Genomic DNA, 9,552 nt, shown 5'->3' with positions numbered 1-9,552 from the left:
GAACCAAGGCGATGAAAACCCAGAGCGGATCCGTACTGCGTCGGATGCAAGACGACAGGACACTTCAAGCGCGATTGTACGAACGTCGTGAATGAAGTAAGCGTTAACGAAGAGGAACCTGGCACTGCGGCTAGGAGATACTACAAACAAGCACAAATAAATCAACACACTATGAACGCATTCATAGACCCCGGTAGCGCTGTCTGTATTATTGGAATCAATACAGCAGTGGCAAGTCAACTACCTATAACGTACAAGTCGACCGAGTTGAAGAGCTTTGGACCGCAAAGTTTCCGCACCGTATCGCCCGGATATGTCGTAATTTCCATCCAGGTCGACGAGGCAAAGGTGGAAAGAGTCAAATGCCAGGTTGTACAAGACCAATATGTACCTACGAAAATTTTAATCGGCCGCCCCTTCACGGATCATGATTCAGTGAAGTACGTGAAGGAAGGTGACTCGCTTACGTTTTCTCAAGTGGAAGTACGAGAAGATAGAAGAATGAGGGCTTCCAGCGGAGTCAACACGGCGCCATCGTCCGTCAGCATGATTGAGTTGTGCGCCGGTAACGAAGACGTGACTCTACCTGTGATGAACGTGACAGAAAGCGAGCAGAGGATCAAGAAAGGAGCAACGATAGCCAGAGGTGCGATAGTGGAGCTGCCGATCTTGACTGTCTCCCAGGTACGAGCACCGATAACAATGGTCGACATCGACGTGGGTGTCAAGATATCACAGGAGGTGAAGACGGACCTGTTGAGCGTCATCAACGAATATCGCGACTGCGTAGCGGTAAATATGAGCGAGCTAGGATGCGCACGCGGCATCGAAGTAGAGATAGTAGAAAAACCGGGTGCGAAGCCCGTACAGTGTAAGCCGTATCGCGCTAGTGTTCTCGAACGCGAAAAGATGCGCGAGATCCTACAGGAATGGCGCGAAGCAGGTGTGATCCGCGATACTACGTCACCCTACGCGAGTCCCGTAATGTTAGTGCGTAAGAAAAACGGTGATTCNGATGAAATGCAGGCGTTTCAATATCGCGATGAGGACATCGACGCGCGACGTAAGGTCTTGCGAAAAGCTGTTGACGAACGTACGCGTATGGAAAAAGAGATGATTAAGGACCTTGTTATTGTTGACGGCGTCCTTTATAAACGTTCTAACGGTAAATTATGTTACGTAGTTCCGAAATGTATGCGTAAGAGCTTGGCGGTAAGATTTCACGACTATAGCGGTCATCAGGGTTTGGAGCGTACCTTGGAACTAATGGCGAGAAAGTACTATTTTCGCGGTATGCGTCGTTATATCAAGCAGCATATTCACGCGTGTTTTCAGTGCTTAGCGGCAAAGACGCGTCCTGGTAGGCAACTAGGTGAATTACATCCGATTCCTCCAGGTACTCGGCCGTTTGAAACTATTCATGTTGATCACGTGGGGCCTTTTGTGAGATCAAGTCGGGGTAATAAATATGTATACGTTCTGATCGATAATCTCACGAAGTTTGTCATCTTGACAGCGATGAAAGATACGAAGGCGAATAACGTTGTAAAATATATGGAAAATTTTGTATGCGACTTCGGAGCGCCGAAGAGAATTATAGCGGATCGTGGCGCGTGCTTCACATCAGGTAGATTTAAAGAATTTTGTGTCAAACATGGCATAAAATTTTGCCCGACATCACCTAGACATCCAAAGGCTAATGGCCAAGTTGAACGTGTGAACGCTACACTAATTCCGTTGATGCAGGCGACAATGGAGAGGCCAGATGCTAAGGATTGGGACGTTAAATTGAAGCAGATGCAGCGAGATTTAAATCAAGTCTTTAATGCGACAACAGGTAAAAGCCCGTTCGAGCTACTGTACGGATATGTGCCGAGTCATGATGAAGGCGCACTGCGTGAATTCTCCGAGCAGAGTGAGCAATACGACCCCAATCACGAGAATCGACACGTAGAGACTATCAAGACGATCCTTGATGAGCAGCAAAAGATGAAAGCCAGATATGATTCTAACCGAGACCTCAAGTCGAATTTTGCTGTCGGGGACCTGGTATTTTTCAAGGTAAATCCAACAGCCACTGGAGACTCAACGAAGCTTCAGTACAAGAATCGCGGAGCATTAGTCGTGACGGAAGTATTACCACACGATACCTACGGTATAGCCGAGATAAACGATCAAAAGAAGAATCGTTACTGTTCCACCGCGCATGCGAGTCAGTTGAAGCTGTGGAAACCACCCTCGGACAGTTATGATGAAGGAAATCTAGAAGACGATGAAGGCCCGGACTCTCCACTCCGACGGTCAAAGCGACTGAAGAATGTGAGGAGTTAGGAGGTCGGTTTCGACGCGCGTCTATGGTGCGTCAAGGATGACGGATTGATCTTCGTGATTTATGTGAGAGATACTTTGCGGGGAGTCTTTCCGAGTCTCGCTTTGTTCTGGCGGTACTGTAGACGTGTAGATCGGGGACGATCTTTAATAGGATGGCCGTGTTAGATATATTTCATAATTGTACGTTTAGTTTGAGAATTGTAACCGTCAACGAGAGTTTCGCGCGTAAATTTACGTATATATAAGTTCGCGCGCGACACGATTGTTATTGTCCGTCGATCGGTCGCGACGGCGACAGCCTCGTACTGCGTAACGAGCGAGTCGGATTGTAGTCTTTGTTTTTATTCGTTTAATTTTAACTATAATTACTAATAAAGACGTTCATTGTTTTTAACTGTACGATTGACGCAAGAGATCATTTATTTAAATTCCTACATTCTACCCTTCTCGGCGACTGACTAAACTACTATTTTAACAAGTGGCCAAATTATTCGAATTTGCTCACATATTACGTGAGAAAAAAAATATTGAAATAAAAAATGTTTGGTAACTTAAGATTCGTTCAGAACTACAGTTCTTTGGTTTTTAATATGATTAATTTACTTTAGGAATTGTTGTTTTAACAAAGCATTATACTTTTTAATTGTATTATTTAAAAAAAACTTTATTAAAAGCTTTTATTGTGTGTATGTTAATTAATAAAATTAAATTATGAATTTACTGTTGCAAATTCATACATAATACGTTTTTTCTTTTATCGACCCTATTGTTTCTTTCCTATATTATCTCTTCAAATTGGTATTCATAATTTATACATTTTTTACATATAAAGTACTCATTGTGTAAACATAATTTAAACATTTTGAGTCCATAAATTTGCTTTCATTTTGTATTCATAATGTACACATTATGTATCGTTTAAACATTCATAATTGCTGTCATAAACTGTTTAAAAAATGAGCACTTAATGTATACATAATGTATACTTTCGAAACACTTAATGTACTCTTAAACATTTGCTGAATACATTATTAATACATATTTCATACATTTTGCCGTCTGGGTTAGTTTGGAAAACTACACTAATTGACGTTTGAGTGGCTTTATGACCCGTTAGGTCGACAATACCCGCATGTTTTTGAGTATTTTAAGGTCAAGTGGTTAGGTTCTCTCAATAATTCTCGGGCAGTTCGACAAGACAACGGCATATCATGAGATCATTGCCTTTTTTCCGGACAAAACTGAGGTGATCATACATAACGGCGATATTTGTGAGAATACGTTTTCCCGTTAACTTCCGTATGCAACTTTCACCTAACTTTGTACGCAGGAAGCCCATGTTAGAGTATCTTAGTTTTGAAAACTACACTAACTGAAGTTTGAGTGGCTCTTGTTATGGTACGGAATACCATAGTCCGACTGGTAACGCTTACACGATTCCCTCGCAGCCTGCCGCGACAGGCATGACGGCCATGTCGGCCAGGCTGCTCGACCTGCAGGCGCTCTCCAAGAGCTGTTAGCCGCTGCCAACGGCACCAACACACTGATGCCAACGTGGCTGCGCTTTTCGCAGCCGTCGTCTTCGTAACTCGACTAAAATTCGACAACTTTTAGAAGTATTGTGCTACTTATAAATTGATTCAATGAATAAATTCTATCTTTAAATTTTTTAAAAATTATTTCTTTATTTTTATTACAAATCCTACAAAGCTTTAGCTGACGTACCCGTTGTGAGAATTCTTCGAATATCTCTGGGATCTAAATTCTGGAACAAACACATCATTTGTTCGTCGGAAGGTAAAACAGGATCGATGAGCTTCGTGTACTCGTCGAGAGGAACATCTCTTCGCAATTATTTAATTTCAGAGTTCTCAATTTCTTAGAAAATCCGGACCACATCGAAAACTAAAGTATAAAATCAGAAATATTACAATTCAGAGACTTAGAATTTTTCATTACAATTTACCTTGACGTAATGCTTTTTCAAATCGTCGCTGTACTTTTCGATTACTATGGCCGAGCCGTAATCGGGCAACTCGGCTAAATCCAAATCGTGAGCTAGAGCGGAAGCGTGGAAATTTTTATCGTGCCAGCTGTACAGATAAATTTTCCTTCGATTGGACTCGTCGAGGGATTTTCTTATGTTTTCCAACTTTCGTCGCACAAAGGTTCCGCCGTTTAATCGTTTCAGATCTGAATTGTAAGACAAGGTCTCGAAGTGGAATTTTGTCTTTTTCGTCCTTCGGAGTTTTGCGTAGATGTCGTCGTTGTACCACTCCGGTATCCCGCGTGAAAATCGTTTCGATTGGCGATATATGTGCAATATATTGGCGATTTATATTTGCAATATATGGGCGAATCATTCGCTGATATATTGCAACTATATTGGCAAATAAAAATGAAAATTGGTTTGCAATACGTCGGCAATATATTGCAACTTAAAACACAAAATTAAAAAAATCATAAGTGCATTATTTTTTTATATAGTTCAACACAAAATTATCAGTAGTTCATAATAATAATGTACAAATTTTTATTATTAAACAATACATTGCAAACTTACAATTTGATTTCATCAACAGTAAAGCTAGGAAAGTCTTTTTACAATTATTACACAAAAATGAACAATAGCCATGATTTGACAAAGTATTATACTTATTACTATTATTATTATTGATTTTATTTTAGAACATGATTCGGGCAACTAAAGTCATAGAATTACGGTTTTTTTTCATGTACTATAGCTAACTAGCGTGCTCTCATCCACTTATCATTCAATTCAGAATTATTTATGAAAATTTTATCATAGTTTTTATGAATATTATCAATAGACTTAAAAAAACTCATAATGGTTATTTTTAGAATCGTTTTCAATGTTTATATATTTGAAACGTAAGTACTAAAGTTTCTTTTTGTACTTGAAGCCAATTACATATTACAAATTACGATACTAATTATGAGTTTATTCATTAGAATGAGAATACTAGTTTGCATGAAAATACTTGAGTAAATACTTTTCATTTCATTTTTTTCATAGCTGATGAATAATAATATTTATAATTAATTTTGAGTTCAGTAGTCATCGTACCTCGAGACGAGACGGTCGTGTCTGTTTGTTTACTCACGCGATCTTGAATCTCATCGAACGTATAGCACAAACTCCCGCCAAGATGGCAGCCGTCTTCACGACTGTCACACCTCATAATAAAAGAGCGCGTGACAGCCCTGAGGCTAGGCTTTCAAATAAAAAGAACAAATTCTCCGGAGAGCGAGCTCATATTAAAAATTGGTTATCGGCGATCGAAACAAAAAACAGATTCGATGGCCTTCCCGAAGTCACCGAGGGAAGCTCAACGGACGTCAAAATAATCGGCCAGACTGAGGAAACCAGTAAGAGCTTGAAAGCTAAAACACCTAAACCTCCACCAATTTTCATCAGCGATGTTGGGAACATAAATCCATTGCTCGTGGCCCTCAAAAATTCTAACATTGAAAATTTCACTCTCAAAACTTTGCCCGAAAATAAAGTAAAAATCCAGCCTACGACGTCCGAAGCGTACGTACCAATCGTGACTCTTCTTAAAGAAAACAAAGCGATTTTCTACACTTACCAACTAAAGGAGGAAAAGCCCTACAGAGTAGTTTTAAAAAATATCCACCAGTCGACTAATGTGGACGACATCAGGAAGGAAATCGAGACGCATGGTCACACCGTCACTCGTATCTCCAACGTCTTGCAATACAAAACTAAGAAACCACTGCCGCTGTTCTTCGTAGATCTGAAAGCTGCGAGTAACAACAAAGAAATCTACAATTTAAAACGCCTGCAGCACTCAGTTGTGTACTTCGAAGCTCCCCGCAAGCACAAAGACATTCCACAATGTACTAAATGCCAAAAGTTTTGGCACACAAAAAATTATTGTTTCAGGCCCCCGGCGTGTGTAAAGTGTGCCGGAAATCATCTCTCGCAGGACTGTAGCTACAAAACTAAGGTCAAGGAAGTCAGGTGCGCAAATTGCGATGGCAACCACCCTGCCAGCTACAAGGGCTGTCCAACTCGAAAGGAGCTTTTAAAAAAGATGTATCACCGAAGAGATGCAAAGACAACTAGAGACCAAGCCGAACCGGAGGTTGCACAACCCTCCTCGCAAGTATTGAAAGTCACACAAAGTAACGCAGTGAGCACCAATACAACATACGCTCGAGTCGCCTCGACGACAACTAAAGCAGCCCTTAGCGATAGTTTCCCTCTCGATCAGGCAAAAGAAGAAACAAAAAATACTGATAAAATCGAAAACATGATAATGCAGCTCATGTCCAGAATCGACTCGATGTTAAACCTACTCACTCTTGTTATCAACAAGCTTAGCGATGGCAAATAAAATAAAGTTAGTAATATGGAACGCAAACGGTCTAGCCTCCAGAAGCCTAGAAGTCAAATCATTCGTGCGTGAACAAGAAGTCGACATCCTACTGATCTCGGAAACGCATTTCTCTAAAAGAAACTCTTTCTCCCTGCCTGGCTATAAATTTTATTACACAAATCATCCGGATGGCACAGCACACGGCGGCTCGGCAATTATTATCAAATCGCAACTTCAACACACAGAATTGAAGGGACATAGGGAGGATTATCTCCAAGCGACTAGCATTCGTCTTGAGAGTCGGTCGGGCCCTCTGGTGGTGTCAGCGATTTACTGCCCACCAGCTCTCAAAATTTCACAAGAGCAATTTGAAATATTCTTTTCAACCCTCGGAAATCGCTTCGTCGCTGGTGGCGACTGGAATGCAAAGCACCCCTGGTGGGGCTCCAGGTCGCAGACTCCAAATCCCAGGGGTAGGCAGCTCTACGAAGCAGTCACCCACTGTAGTTGTGTAACTATCTCCACGGGAGAACCGACCTACTGGCCTACGGATCCAAATAAATTGCCTGATCTCATTGACTTTGTAGTTGCCAAAGGAATCAGTAAAAAACTGTTCTCAGCAGCCTCTAGCCTTGATCTGACGTCTGATCACTCTCCAGTTGTCATCCACCTCGACAGTCATGTTAACAAGCAAACAAGCCTACTCAAGAAAATCAACTGGAATAGTTACAAACACGAAGTCGCGTCAAGGCTTTCGTGCTCAGCACCTCTACGTAACCCGACTGAGCTGGAAAGCTCCGTCACGGTCTTCGCCGACGTCCTACACGAGGCGATAGCCAAAGCGACAACTACAAGAAGCAGCACAGAAGTACACAGATGCACGTCGATAGGCATCCTACAAAAAATTCACGAAAAAAGAAAACTGCGTAGAGATTGGCAAAAAAACCGTAACGCAAGAACAAAAACAAGGCTAAATAAAGCGTGTAAGGAACTCAAACGTTTGCTGCAAGAGGAAAAAAACTCGAACATCAGCAAGTATCTGCGTAATCTCTCAGCTACTGAAGCCACCGGGTACTCTTTGTGGAAGGCGACTAAACGACTTTCACAGCCTAAAAACTTTGTTGCCCCCATTCGCAAGCCCTCTGGTGACTGGGCAAGGAGTGACAGGGACAAAGGGTCAGTGTTCGGTGCGCACCTGGCTGGAGTCGTCGAGCCGAACCCGAGAGTCATCCCGGAGGAAGAGGAGAGTTTTCTCCTGGACACGGATGCCCTTCCGGTCGCAGATAAAAGCCCCATAGAGTCTGTGGAGGTACGGGAAGTTGAGAGACTGATTAAAAGTATCAAGTCAAAAAAAGCGCCAGGTCACGACCGAATCACAGGAAAGATGATCAGGGAACTCCCTCCCATAGGCACACGTTTCTTGACCGCCGTTTTTAATGCCTGCCTGCGCCTGTGCCACTTTCCATCGCAGTGGAAGGAGGCGCAGATAATAGTAATACTTAAACCAGGCAAGGATGCGGAAAGCGCCTCATCTTACCGGCCGATTAGCCTTCTTCCGGTAATTTCCAAGATTTTCGAAAAAATAATTCTGGCAAGAATGCAGTCGATAATCTCAGAAAAAAACCTCATCCCTGATCACCAGTTCGGATTCCGTAATAAGCACTCGACGGTCGAGCAAGTGCACAGAATTGCAAAAGAGATTCGAGACTCCTTCGAATCAAAGAAATACGTCTCGGCAGTCTTCCTGGATGTTGCCCAGGCTTTCGACCGGGTCTGGCATGGTGGACTTCTTTTTAAAATCAAGAGAAGCTTCCCTGACCAGCACTACAGGCTGATTAAGTCATATCTCCATGGGAGAACTTTCCGGGTCAGGATCAATGACGAAAAATCAGAGATCCACCCAATCAACGCGGGGGTACCCCAAGGGAGTATTCTCGGCCCTACGCTGTACCTGCTGTACACCGCTGACCTGCCGTCGTCCCCTGGGGTCTTCACAGCGACGTACGCGGACGACACGGCTCTCTTGGCAGCTCACACGGAGGCCCAAATTGCCTCACAAAAAATTCAAATGCATCTTGATAGGCTGCAGGACTGGTTTCAAAGCTGGAGGATCTGTGTGAATGCGGGAAAGTCCGCCCACATCACCTTCGCCCTCAGAAGAGAGACGTGTCCTCGGGTGTCGCTCTACGGCAGGCCGATTCCGGTAGTGGACCACGTCAAATACTTAGGGCTCCACCTAGACCGCCGGTTAACGTGGAGAACTCACATATGGGCCAAAAGAAAGCAGTTGGGTCTAAAACTGCGCTCGTTGTACTGGCTTATGGGTCGAAGCTCGTCCCTGTCGCTGGAAAACAAGATCCTAATATATAAGTCAATCCTGAGGCCCGTTTGGTTGTACGGATGCCAGCTGTGGGGTAGAGCAGCAAACTCCAGCATCCAGGTGATTGAGAGATTCCAAGCCAAGGTACTTCGCTGCATAGTGGACGCACCGTGGTATGTGCCCAACGAGGTGCTCCGCAGAGACCTCAGCATCCCATTGGTCCGTGAGGAGATCGATGGACTCATCAAAAAATACTCAAACAAACTAGAACAACACTGCAATCCTCTGGCGTGGGCTCTGTCGCGGCCACCCATAAGATCAAGACTTAAAAAAATACAAAGCCTGTAATCTGGCTTTCTTCAGTCCGGCTATCTTGGATAAATATTGCTAATGACTGGCCGATGATCATGGGATCATCTACCTGACTCACGTTTCATCTCTTTTTATACTACGCTCTGTAATATTTACTTATTGTCTTTCTTTTATTTTTATAGACAGATTGTAAATAAAAAAATAATAAAGCTAAAAAAAAAAAAA

The 9,552-nt window shown here is 42.9% G+C and overlaps 1 pseudogene; it reads right to left on the bottom strand.

The window, feature by feature from the left end:
* Nucleotides 1–4,033: 4,033 nt before the first annotated feature.
* On the bottom strand, nt 4,034–4,966 carry LOC106651004 (annotated as a pseudogene).
* Between the last annotated feature and the right edge of the window lie 4,586 nt (nt 4,967–9,552).

The sequence above is a fragment of the Trichogramma pretiosum genome, unplaced genomic scaffold (genome assembly GCF_000599845.2).
Source record: "Trichogramma pretiosum strain Unisexual culture from Peru unplaced genomic scaffold, Tpre_2.0 scaffold252, whole genome shotgun sequence".
NCBI classification, from domain to species: Eukaryota; Metazoa; Arthropoda; class Insecta; order Hymenoptera; family Trichogrammatidae; genus Trichogramma; species Trichogramma pretiosum.
This window is presented reverse-complemented; position numbering and strand designations above follow the sequence as displayed.